Source organism: Giraffa tippelskirchi, chromosome 1 (genome assembly GCF_054371585.1).
Source record: "Giraffa tippelskirchi isolate mGirTip1 chromosome 1, T2T-mGirTip1v1.2.pri, whole genome shotgun sequence".
Taxonomy (NCBI): Eukaryota; Metazoa; Chordata; class Mammalia; order Artiodactyla; family Giraffidae; genus Giraffa; species Giraffa tippelskirchi.
Window position 1 is genome coordinate 42,563,559 of NC_137275.1, and position 12,393 is coordinate 42,575,951.

At 39.2% G+C, this 12,393-nt stretch overlaps 1 long non-coding RNA gene across 1 annotated transcript; it reads left to right on the plus strand.

Moving 5' to 3' along the window:
- The first annotated feature begins 1,028 nt into the window (after positions 1 to 1,028).
- LOC145545430 (uncharacterized) lies at positions 1,029 to 11,764 on the plus strand. Its single transcript, XR_014082075.1, has 2 exons — positions 1,029 to 1,112; positions 11,048 to 11,764. It is a non-coding gene; the product is annotated as an uncharacterized LOC145545430 (long non-coding RNA).
- Positions 11,765 to 12,393: the final 629 nt, after the last annotated feature.

Genomic DNA, 12,393 nt, shown 5'->3' on the forward strand with positions numbered 1-12,393 from the left:
TCATGTAAGTATCTTATATCTTTGTCAAATTTGAGGGATTATATAAGAGAATCGTAGGTATAACCACATGGATGTTTTGATTTTGCAAGTTCAGCAATTTGATTTTCTTCCCACCCATGGATGAACTGACCTAGGGAGATTTATTTCCTTGGTCAGTTCCTCGTGTCAGTTAAGTTCATACTAAAATAATTTATAAACCCAAATTCCAGCTAATTGATTTATAATGAGAAACACACCAGGCCCAGTCAATTAATGGGAATTATCTGCATAGGTTGTTGTCAAGTAGTTTGTTATTATTATCATTATAATAGCTACTTTATTATTATTACAGCTGCTATTAATGTCAAACAGGGATCAGTTGACTAGAATCAGAACTCCTGTGGTCTGAACTGTGTTGATGACACACTGACAAATCATTCTTCTACCTTCCATTTCCAACTTAAATTTTATTTTCTTTGTAAAAGCAACTCATTTCATTGTAGAAAATTGAGAAAATACAAACAAGCCAACAGCAAAACGAAACAACAGCAAAAATTATATGTAATCCCACACTACTCAGAGATTCTTCTTGCTAACATCTTGATGTATTTTTCATTATTATTTACTAAACATACATCAAAATCTTTTAAATATAGCACATTGTATTAGCAATATCTTGTCTTTTTACTTAGCAATGTAAATTTCACATTTTATCATTGCATTGAATATTCTTCTGCTACAGTTGTCAAACTTTTTTGGGGGTTTATAACACATTGTAGCAGAGTTAGAGTGTCTTGCCCTAGACAAGTGAACACACATACAAAAGTTGCATACAAATCTTAACAGTTTCACTGCCTGAGTAGAAACAGTACATTTCCTGTCCCTGCCTATCCTGTTTCAGACAGCTACAATATTCTATCCAGTTTAGTGTGCTTAGACATTCAGTCGTGTCTAACCCTTTGTGACCCTTTGGACTGTAACCCTCCTCTGTCCATGGGATTTTTCCGGCAAGAATACTGGAGTGGATTCCCTCCCATTTCCTTCTCTAGGGGATCTTTCCTACCCAGGGATCGAACCTGTGTCTCCTGTGTCTCCTGCATTGCTGGCAGATTCTTTACTTACTGAGCCATTGGGTAAGTCCAAGTTAGTACTATAATTTATTTACTATAGTTTTAGATATAGATTCCTATAGTTTTCCCTATCATGAACAGGGTGATTGAAATCTATTTTAGTTGTTACTATGATATTCTTTCATATCTCAGTTCCCAATACTGCAACTTCATAGTTATAATTTGCCTCAAAGGTTTAAGCATAAATGACTAGAGCTTATATATTTAGAAGAGTGAAGACAACTTTTGGAAAATTTTACCTTTGAGAGCCTTACACTAAATCTAGTGATGCTGCTATTTGGATCAGTTTTTTAAACACCTCTTGTACAATAGTTTCTAGTGACACATGCTTTTAAAATTTTTCAAAGGTGGTAAATTTTCAACTTTGAAAGTGACTTTGATTTTAAAAAATATCCTAGGACTTGCCTGGTGGTCCAGCAGTTAAGACTTTGTGCTTCCACTGCTGGGGGACATGGGTTCAATCCCTGATTGGAGGAGCTAAGATCCCACATGCTTTAGGGCATCCCATATGCCCTGCAGCATGGCTAAAAAAAAAAAAAAAGATTAAAAAAAGCATTCCCGGGGTCTTTGGAACAATGTTGTTTTAACAAAATAATTAAACTGAATAATGGCATTTCACCGATTTTAAAAGGTTAATATAAGCAAAGATTAATTTTCTTTTTTGCTTGAATCTGGCTCTATGTCTGATACAAACAGATACTTTCCAAAAGAGAGCAAAGAAAGCATCAATGGAATAAATGCATAGCTTCCCAAATTCACTACATGGAATTAGAAATTCACTGATACAAATACAGGTATGTTTATTTAAAGAAAATCTGTGTCATAACTATGATGGTTAATATTATCTGTCATCTTAGCTAGGTTACAGTGCCAGTTGTTTGGTCTAGTACCAGTCTAGATGTTGCTGAGATTATTTTTATTAAAGGAGATTAGCATTTTCTATCAGTAGACTTTGAGTAAATCAAGTTATCCTCCATAATGCAGTGGGTCTTGTCTAATCAGTTGAAGGTCATAAGGCAAAGATGGAGGACCCCTAAAGAGGAAGGAATTCTGCCTCCAGACTGTAACATAGGAACCCTGCCTGAATTGAATAAATATTCTTTTTTAAATCATTTTAATTTTTACCTCTACTAGTTTGGAAGCTATTTGTGGTATTTCCATACTTTCATTGGTAACCCACCCAATCACAACATGCTAACTTAACTTACCAAAGTCTTAATTTCATTGAAACCTTTACTCAGCTCCCAAATTACTCAAGGACTTTAGAACAAATTGCCAACATATAGTGGATCATAGTGGAGAAGGCAATGGCACCCCACTCCAGTACTCTTGCCTGGAAAATCCCATGGATGGAGGAGCCTGGTGGGCTGCAGTCCATGGGGTTGCGACAAGTCGGACACGACTGAGCGACTTCCCTTTCCGTTTTCACTTTCATGCATTGGAGAAGGAAATGGCAACCCACTCCAGTGTTCTTGCCTGGAGAATCCCAGGCACGGCGGAGCCTGGTGGGCTGCCGTCTATGGAGTCGCACAGAGTCGGACATGACTGAAGCGACTTAGCAGCAGCAGCAGCAGTGGATCATAGAAAAAGCAAGAGAATTAAAAAAAAAAAATCTACTTCAGCTTCATTGACCATGCTAAATCCTTTGACTGTGTGGATCACAACCAACTGTGGAATATTCTTAATGAGATGGGACTATCAGACCACAATACCTGCCTTCTGAGAAATTTGTATGTAAGACAAGAAGCAACAGTTAGAACTGGACATGGATCGATGAACTGGTTCAAAATCAGAAGAGGAGTATGTCAACGCTGTATATTGTCACCCTGTTTATTTAATTTCTGTGCAGAGTACATCACATGAAATACCAGACAGGTTGAATCACAAGCTGGAATCAAGATTGCTGGGAAAAATATCAACAACCTCAGATATGCAGATGATACCACTTTAATGACAAAAAGTGAAGAGGAACTAAGGAGCCTGTTGATGAAGGTGAAAAAGGAGAGTGAAAAAGCTGGCTTAAAACTCAACATTCAAAAAATGAAGATCTTGGCATCTGGTCCTATCACTTCATGGCAAATAGATGGAGAAAATGTGGAAACAGTGTCATTTCATTTTCTTGGGCTCCACAATCAATGTACATGGTGACTGCAACCCCAAAATTGGAAGAATAGCTATGATAGACCTAGACGCTGTTTTAAAAAGCAGAGACATTACTTTGCCAACAAAGGTCCAAATAGTCAAAGCTATGGTTTTTCTAGTAGTCATGTACAGATGTGAGAGTTGTACTATAAAGAAGGCTGAGGGCTGAAGAATTGATGCTTTCGAACTGTGGTGTTGGAAAAGACTCTTGAGGGTCCTTTGGACAGCATGGAGATCAAACCAGTCAATCCTAAAGGAAATCAACCCTGAATATTCATTGGAAGGACTGATGCGGAAGCTGAAGCTCCAATAGTTTTGGCCACCTGATGTGAAGAACTGACCTACTGGAAGAGTCCCTGATGCTGGGAAAGACTGAAGGCAGGAGGAGAAGGGGGTGACACAGGATGAGATCACTGAATGGCGTCACTGACTGAATGAATGTGAGTTTGAGCAAACTCTGGGAGACAGTGAAGGATGGGGAAGCCAGGCATGCTGCAGTTCATGGGGCTGCAAGGAGTCAGACACAACTTAGCAACTGAATAACAACTTCATATATGCCTTTCCTGGGGCTTCCCAGGTGGCACTAGTGTTAAAGAACCCACCTGCCAGTGCAGGAGATGTAAGAGATGTGGGTTCGATCCCTGGGTCGGAAAGATCCCCTGGAGGAGAGCATGGCAACGCACTTCACTATTCTTGTCTAGAGAATACCATGGACAGAGGAGCCTGGAGGGCTTTAGCCTAGAAGGTCGGCAAGAGTTGGACACAACTGAAGTGACAGCACAGAACAGCACAGCATACCTCTCATAATTTAAATCTTATTATTGTCTGACAGTTTGAGTATAACTTTTAAGTAAAATTTACAAGTTCTAATAAACACTAATATGATCATTTTAAAAAAGAATATGAAGGAAAAAAAGGAAAAAAAAAAAAAAAAACCCTGCCCAAGTTTATAGCCTTTGGACTCAAGACTGCAACACCAACTCTTGCCAGAATTTCCTGCCTACAGCCTGCCCTATAGATTATGGACATGCCAGCCTCACAATTATGAGTCAATTATGAGCCAGCTCCTTAAAATGGACCTCCTTCTATATACCTTATTGATTTTGTTTCTCTTGTGAATGCTAATTTATTGATCTGCTGCTGCTGCTGCTAAGTCGCTTCAGTCGTGTCCGACTCTGTGCAACCCCACAGACGGCAGCCCACCAGGCTCCACCGTCCCTGGGATTCTCCAGGCAAGAATACTGGAGTGGGTTGCCATTTCCTTCTCCAATGCATGAAAGGGAAAAGTGAAAGTGAATTCGCTCAGTCGTGTCCAACTCTTAGCAACCCCATGGACTGCAGCCTACCAGGCTCCTCCATCCATGGGATTTTCCAGGCAAGAGTACTGAAGTGGGGTGCCATTGCCTTCTCCGAATTTATTGATCAGTTGTGGCCAAATCCCTTCTGTTGTGTGTTATTTTTACTACTATCAGTTGTGAAGGTAAATGCATGCTGACTTTGTCTTAGATTTTGAATGCCATGTTCCCTTTGGACTGATGGCCCTCTGTTGACTCCAACTGATATATAGCAGATTTTTAAAAACATTGAGAAGAGTATTTGTTTAAAGAAATCAGCTTTCTTAAATTGCATTAGGATCATTTAGTTATTATTTTTAATTGTGGTAAATACATAATGAAACAGGGCAAAGGCTAATAGAGTTTTGCCAAGAGAACACACTGGTCATAGCAAACACCCTCTTCCAACAACACAAGAGAAAATTCTACACATGGACATCACCAGATGGTCAACACCGAAATCAGATTGATTATATTCTTTGCAGCCAAAGATGGAGAAGGTCTATACAGTCAGCAAAAACAAGACTGGGAGCTGACTGTGGCTCAGATCATGAACTCCTTATTGCCAAATTCAGACTTAAATTAAAGAAAGTGGGGAAAACCACTAAACCATTCAGGTATGACCTAAATTAAATCCCTTATGATTATACAGTGGAAGTGAGAAATAGATTTAAGGGACTAGATCTGATAGACAGAGTGCCTGATGAACTATGGACGGAGGTTCGTGACATTGTACAGGAGGCAGGGAGCAAGATCATCCCCAAGAAAAAGAAATGCAATATATGGAATTTGAAAGATGGTAACGATAACCCTATATGCGAGACAGAATAAGAGACACAGATGCATAGAACAATCTTATGGACTCTGAGGGAGAAGGTGAGGGGAGGACGTTCTGGGACAATAGCATTGAAACATGTATGTTATCATATGTGAAACAGAACACCATTCCAGGTTCGATGCATGAGACAAATGCTCAGGGCTGGGGCAATGGGATGACCCGGAGGGATGGGATGGAGAGGGAGGTGGGAGGGGGGTTCAGGATGGGGAACTCATGTAAACCCATGGCTGATTCATGTCAATGTATGGCAAAAACTACTACAATAATGTAAAGTAATTAGCCCCCAACTAAAATAAATAAATTTATTAAATAAAAAAAAAAAAGAAATGCAAAAAAGCAAAATGGCTGTGTGAGGAGGCCTTACAAATAGCTGTGAAAAGGAGAGAAGGGAAAAGCAAAGGAGAAAAGGAAAGATATACCCATTTGAATGCAGAGTTCCAAAGAATAGCAACGAGAGATAAGAAAGCCTTCCTCAGTGATCACTGCAAAGAAATAGAGGAAATAATAGAATAGGAAAGACTAGTGACCTCTTCAAGACAATTGGAGATACCAAGGGAACATTTCATGCAAAGATGGGCTCAATAAATGACAGAAATGGTATGGACCTAACAGAAGCAGAAGATATTAAGAGAAGGTGGCAAGAATACACAGAAGAACTGTACAAAAAAGATCTTCACAACCCAGATAATGACAATGGTGTGATCACTCACCTAGAGCCAGACATCCTGGAGTGCGAAGTCAAGTGGGCCCTAGGAAGCATCACTGCGAACAAAGGTAGTGGAGGTGATGGAATTCCAGTTGAGCTATTTCAAATCCTGAAAGATGATGCTGTGAAAGTGCTGCACTCAATATGCCAGCAAATTTGGAAAACTCAGCAATGGCCACGGGACTGGAAAAGGTGAGTTTTCATTCCAATCCCAAAGAAAGGCAATGCCAAAGAATGCTCAAACTACCGCACAGTTGCACTCATCTCACACGCTAGCAAAGTAATGCTCAAAATTCTCCAAGCCAGGCTTCAGCAATATGTGAACTGTGAACTTCCACATGTTCAAGCTGGTTTTAGAAAAGGCAGAGGAATCGGAGATCAAATTGCCAACATCTGCTGGATCATCGAAAAAGCAAGAGAGTTCCAGAAAAACATCTATTTCTGCTTTATTGACTATGCCAAAGCCTTTGACTGTGTGGATCACAATAAACTGTGGAAAATTCTGAAAGAGATGAGAATACCAGACCACCTGACCTGCCTCTTGAGAAATCAGCATGCAGGTCAGGGAGCAACAGTTAGAACTGGACATGGAACAACAGACTGGTTCCAAATAGGAAAAGGAGTACGTCAAGGCTGTATATTGTCACCCTGCTTATTTAACTTATATGAGAAACGCTGGGCTGGATGAAGCACAAGCTGGAATCAAGATTGCTGGGAGAAATATCAATAACGTCAGATATGCAGATGACACCACCCTTATGGCAGAAAGTGAAGAGGAACTAAAGAGCCTCTTGATGAAAGTGAAAGAGGAGAGTGAAAAAGTTGGCTTAAAACTCAACATTCAGAAAACTAAGATCATGGCATCTGGTCCCATCACTTCATGGCAAATAGATGGGGAAACAGTGGAAACAATGGCTGACTTTAATTTTTTGGGCTCCAAAATCACTTCAGATGGTGACTGAAGCCATGAAATTAAAAGATGCTTAATCCATGGAAGGAAAGTTATGACCAACCTAGACAGCATATTAAAAAGCAGAGACACTACTTTGCCAACAAAGGTCCATCTCATCAAGGCTATGGTTTTTCCAGTGGTCATGTATGGATGTGAGAGTTGGAATGTAAAGAAAGCTGAGCACGGAAAAATTGATGCTTTTGAACTGAGGTGTTGGAGGAGACCCTTGAGAGCCCCTTGGACTGCAAGGAGATCCAACTAGTCCATCCTAAAGGAGATCAGTCCTGGGTGTTCATTGGAAGGACTGATGTTGAAGCTGAAACTCCAATACTTTGGCCACCTCATGCAAAGAGCTGACTCATTGGAAAAGACCCTGATACTGGGAAAGATTGAGGGCAGGAGGAGAAAGGGATGACAGAGAATGAGATGGTTGGATGGCATCACCGACTCAATGGACATGGGTTGGGGTGGACTCCGGGAATTGGTGATGGACAGGGAGGCCTGGCGTGCTGCAGTCCATGGCATTGCAAAGAGTCGGACACGACTGAGCGACTGAACTACTACTACTGCTGCATGTAGCATAAAATTTACCATCTTAACCATTTTTAGATGTACAGGGCAGTAGTGTTAAATATATTCACATTAGTGTGAAACAAACCTCCAGTACTCCTTTATTCTTACAAAACTGAAATTCTGTACCCATTAAACAATTTGCCATTTCTCTCTACCCCCACCCCGCCCAAATTCTAAGACCACCATTCTACTTTCTGTCTGTATGATTCTAGATACCTGACATAAGTAGAATCATATGGTATTTGTTTTTTTTGTGACTAATGTATTCCTGTGGCATAATGTCCTCAAGGTTTATCTGTGTTATAGCATCTGTCAGAATTTGCTTCCTTTTTAAGGCTAAATACTATTCTGTTGTATGTATATATCATATTTTATTTTCCATTGATCTGTTGATGGGCATTTGGGTTTCTGCCCCTTGGTTATTGTGCATAATGCTGCTATGGTTATGGTTATATACATATCTCTTTAAGGCTCTACTCTCAATTCTTTAATATATACCCAGAAGTAGAATTGCTGAATCAAATGGTTGTTATATTTTTAATTTTTTTGAAAAACTACTGTACCATTTCCTATATTGGATGAACCACTTTACTTCCCACTAACAGTGCACAAAAATTTCCAGTTTCTCCCCATCGTTTTCAACACTTGTAATTTTTTGTTTATTTGATAGTAGCCGTCCTAATTGGTATAAGGTGGTATCCAATTGTGGTTTTGATTTCTATTTCTCTAATGGTTAATGAGATTGAGCATCTTTTCTTATGCTTATTGGCCATTTGTACATCTTCTTTGGAGAAATGTCTGTTCACATCTTTTGCCCATTTTTTAAATTGAGTTGTTTGTTTTTTGTTGTTAGTTGTAGAATTTATTTTTATATTCCAGATAACCTCTTATCAGATCTATGATTTACAGATATTTTTTTCCATTTCTTGGTTTGACTTTTTCTCTGTTGATTATGTCTTTTGCACAGACATAATCATGTGTGAACTTTTGATGCAGCCCAGTTTTTTTTTTTCTTTCGTCATCTGTGCTTTTGGTGTCACAGGGACCATTTTAATTTTCCTAAAATCACACCATATTTATGTACATTGTACCACATAAATAGGAGTCCATATGTCACTCCAATTGTATACATATGTTTTGCCTTCAGTAACACTCAACGTTTTCCCCATCAACACACTCACTGGAATCCTAACAAAAATTTCATAGGACAGAGATTTGGCCTGTTCTTCTATGACCATGGCTAGGACTTGGCTATCGTGATTCACTGTGGCTCTGAAGTGAGTAAGGAAGACATTTAGAAGCAATATTCTGTTGCAACAACCAGCACCTAGTAGGTATGTCGGCCATATTTACTGAATGATTGTCTCATTCTTTGACATCTGAAAATATTTTCAAAATTTTTTTCATATTTCTTTTAGTCCTACCCCAGTCATCCCCTCAGACTGAATATATACAATTTGCACAACTGGAAATTCAGTCCAACAGGTTGTCATTGCCACAGAATTCTTGAAAATTGTTTTTGTGAAAGACTTATGTCATCTCTCTGAGGCAAGTTAATGTGGTAACAAAAAGTTGAGACACAGAGAGCTTTAAGGCTGATTTTCGTTTAAGGCTAACTGAATGGAAAAAGACAGCCAGTCGTGGAAGATGAAAATTCAAAATCTTGTACCCTATCACTGCTCGGTGAATGAATTGCCTTTTACTATATAGACAAAGATTGTCAGAGAAAATCACGTCAAGTGAATCAGCTCTAACGTGCAACTACTAGATTAAGAGCTCCTTGAAGCCAAAGGCCGTATCTGTCAATTCTTGCCGACACACAAAAGAAGCTGTGCCTACACACATGTATGTGCACACATATCAAAGAGAAATAAAGTTTTGTGTCAATTTGTCTGTATCTCTATAATTAAATTGCATGCACACACTAAATATGTCCAAATAGAGTTTAATATGAATGCCCAAGTTTACAAATATTTTATCAGGTTAGGCGAATTCTGACAAATCAATAAACATGATTCAGAGAAGCATGAGAATACCTGTTGATTTCGGTTGCAAGGTGACCTTTTGGGGAAGGCAATATATTTTCTGATTGTTCTTTGACCAAAATGAGAAACTCACTGGGTTTCTTAAAAATAATCATTGTTTGTGTCTTTCTCTTTGGAGACTCTGATCTGTTGCCTTTTGTTTTTTGATATCACCACACTGGTTTCCCCAGAGGACACTGACGTTGACAGAGAAAGACCAAAAGAACTTTTGTGACTTCTCCCAAATGTCATAACAAAAGTAAGTTTCAGCAGTCTTCTGAGGGATTGACTTTCAAGCAGGAACTAGGTTGTTTTGGAAACTTACCTAATGACATTGTTATTATTTCTTGTGAGTGATTAGGTTGATAGATCAGTCCCCCTTGCATTTACTGTAATCCCTCCAGACCTGAGAGGTGACCTACCAGTACAGAAGCTTTGTGGCCCTGAAGCTTGGCCAAAGCTCTTGTCTCTCTAAGAAGGATGTGGCATTTGCTTCTGAAATCTGTACATTTGACTATGAACCCCCCAAGTGATGTTTTAATAAAGAAGTCTGCTTAAAGATTTTGAGTCATCTTTCATCCTTGGAATTTTGAAAAGATTTTGAAAAAATTTAAAGGATAGATTTGCAAAGCACAAATGACATTTGTAAAAATTCAGGCAAAGACACAAATAGTACAGGTATTAGCATTCATTTGATTTGCAATTGTTAATTGTGCCTTGCACACAGGAGTGCAATAAATATTTACTGAGTGTTGAATGAGTGAAGTGAATTTGGAAATAAGCAGAGGCATTATAAATCATTGCAGAAATATGTTTTCACAGATATCATTGGGATGCAATCATATCTTGCTGACCTTCTTATACCTTTATTGATGTGTTTTGACTGATGCTAAGAAGATATTAGTTTGAAAGGAGACGCCTATAATTTAAAAACACGATTCTTACCATCTCCTAACACTTCACAAAGGTCAAGAGGGTAGATAAACAACTTCCTACAGCTGCTGCTACATCTGGTACACGCCTGCAGCACAAAGTGTGCGCTGAAAAGATAAACACGTCAGGTTGTATCTGCTTGCACGCCTATGCTTTTTGTGTCTGAACTTGACCCGTAGACATTAATTTTAAAACCAGGCTTGACATTAATGAATAAAAATTCAAAAGAAGTTATGCTGAACTGAAACTACAAACATTCCCAAGAGGGCATATTTCACTGATGGTTTTGAGGTTAACTTTGATTTTTGTAATCCTGGCTCAGCATCTTATCTTTGTTGTTTCCTTCTGGGAACCATCTCATCTTGATTTCTGTGTAGTTTCAGGTCCCTTATGATTCCCTACTTGATTAATGCTGAGCATTAATTGTTCTGTCTAGGTGGATTTACTTATATATGGATATGTGCCAAATGTTACTTCATTTTGTGACCTCTTGAGACATGAGTTGGAGCAAACTCTGGGAGACAGCGAGGGACAGGGAAGCCTGGTGTGCTGCAGTCCGTGGGGTCACGAAGCCACATGACTGAGTGACTGAGCAGAACAGACGATGCTTCCAGCTCTGAAACTGTGACACTCGGGGTATATCTAAAATTTGCAGTTGATTGTAAAAAGAAGTCAGCACGCAGAATTCTGCTGTAGCCTTCAAGTGAAATAATCGGTTGGTTGATTAATATTGCTTACTTCTTATGAATACTGCTGATGACTCAGAGCCTTAAGAAGCCCCATTCAACCTGGGTCCTTTCACTGAAGACTTTAGGGAGGAGGTATGACTTTATAATGTTCACTCATTGTGTTTGTGGTGAAGTTGGGAATGGTCTCAACGAACATTTATTGAATCAAACAAAGACTTCTCACTTCCAAGTTGATTTTTCTATCCAGGAAACCACAGCAACTGTCAAACAGAGTATTGCTGATTCTCTTATTTGCTAACTAAGCATCGTGATGCTATTATTCACATCGTTTGGAAGTGTTCACATATTCCCATCTCAAATATTTTCTATAGAACCAGGTTATATCTCTATATACTCTGCTTGTTTGTTTATAATTTCAATCCCATTCTTTTTTTATTGCCACAAATAAACCATTGGTATAAGTAGATTGGTTTTACTAGTATTATTTTCAACACATTTCAAACTTCTAGAAAAGCATTGAAATATTCTTGCTCCTTTTTGTGATGGCACACACAGCCTCTGTGATGGTCATTTCTGCCTTGATCCTTGACCAGAAAATGCAGGTATTCAGGCATGATGTTTACACTCTGTTTTTGCCAGATTGCTGGGTGAGCACTTTACAAGATCACAGAGTGTCCTCTATCTCCTGATTAGCATTTAGAGAACCTTGACAACGGGGATGGAGCCATAGGAGGGAAGCTGGCTGCTATTTAAATGGAGGAAAGTCACTCCATGGCTGATAAGCAGGAGGAATGATAAATCGCAATTGGCCTTTCAGGAATTCACAGTGCGGGTCTATCGTGAACCCGGTCAGCACCTGATGAACTTTTACTTTTCGCAGCATCATCTGAGGGCAGTGATAGGGGCAAAGAAATGTCTTCGCATGGTCTGGACTGGATACCTGTCAGTTGGTTTACAGATAATCTACAGACCTATGGAGTATTTTGCTGATGTACTTAAGACCAGAAACACAGCAGCAGGGAATGCTAAGTTCAGAAGGCTTCTAGGAATAAGAGTAGTTAGTCTGTAGTGTAATATTTCTACTTTAAGAAGG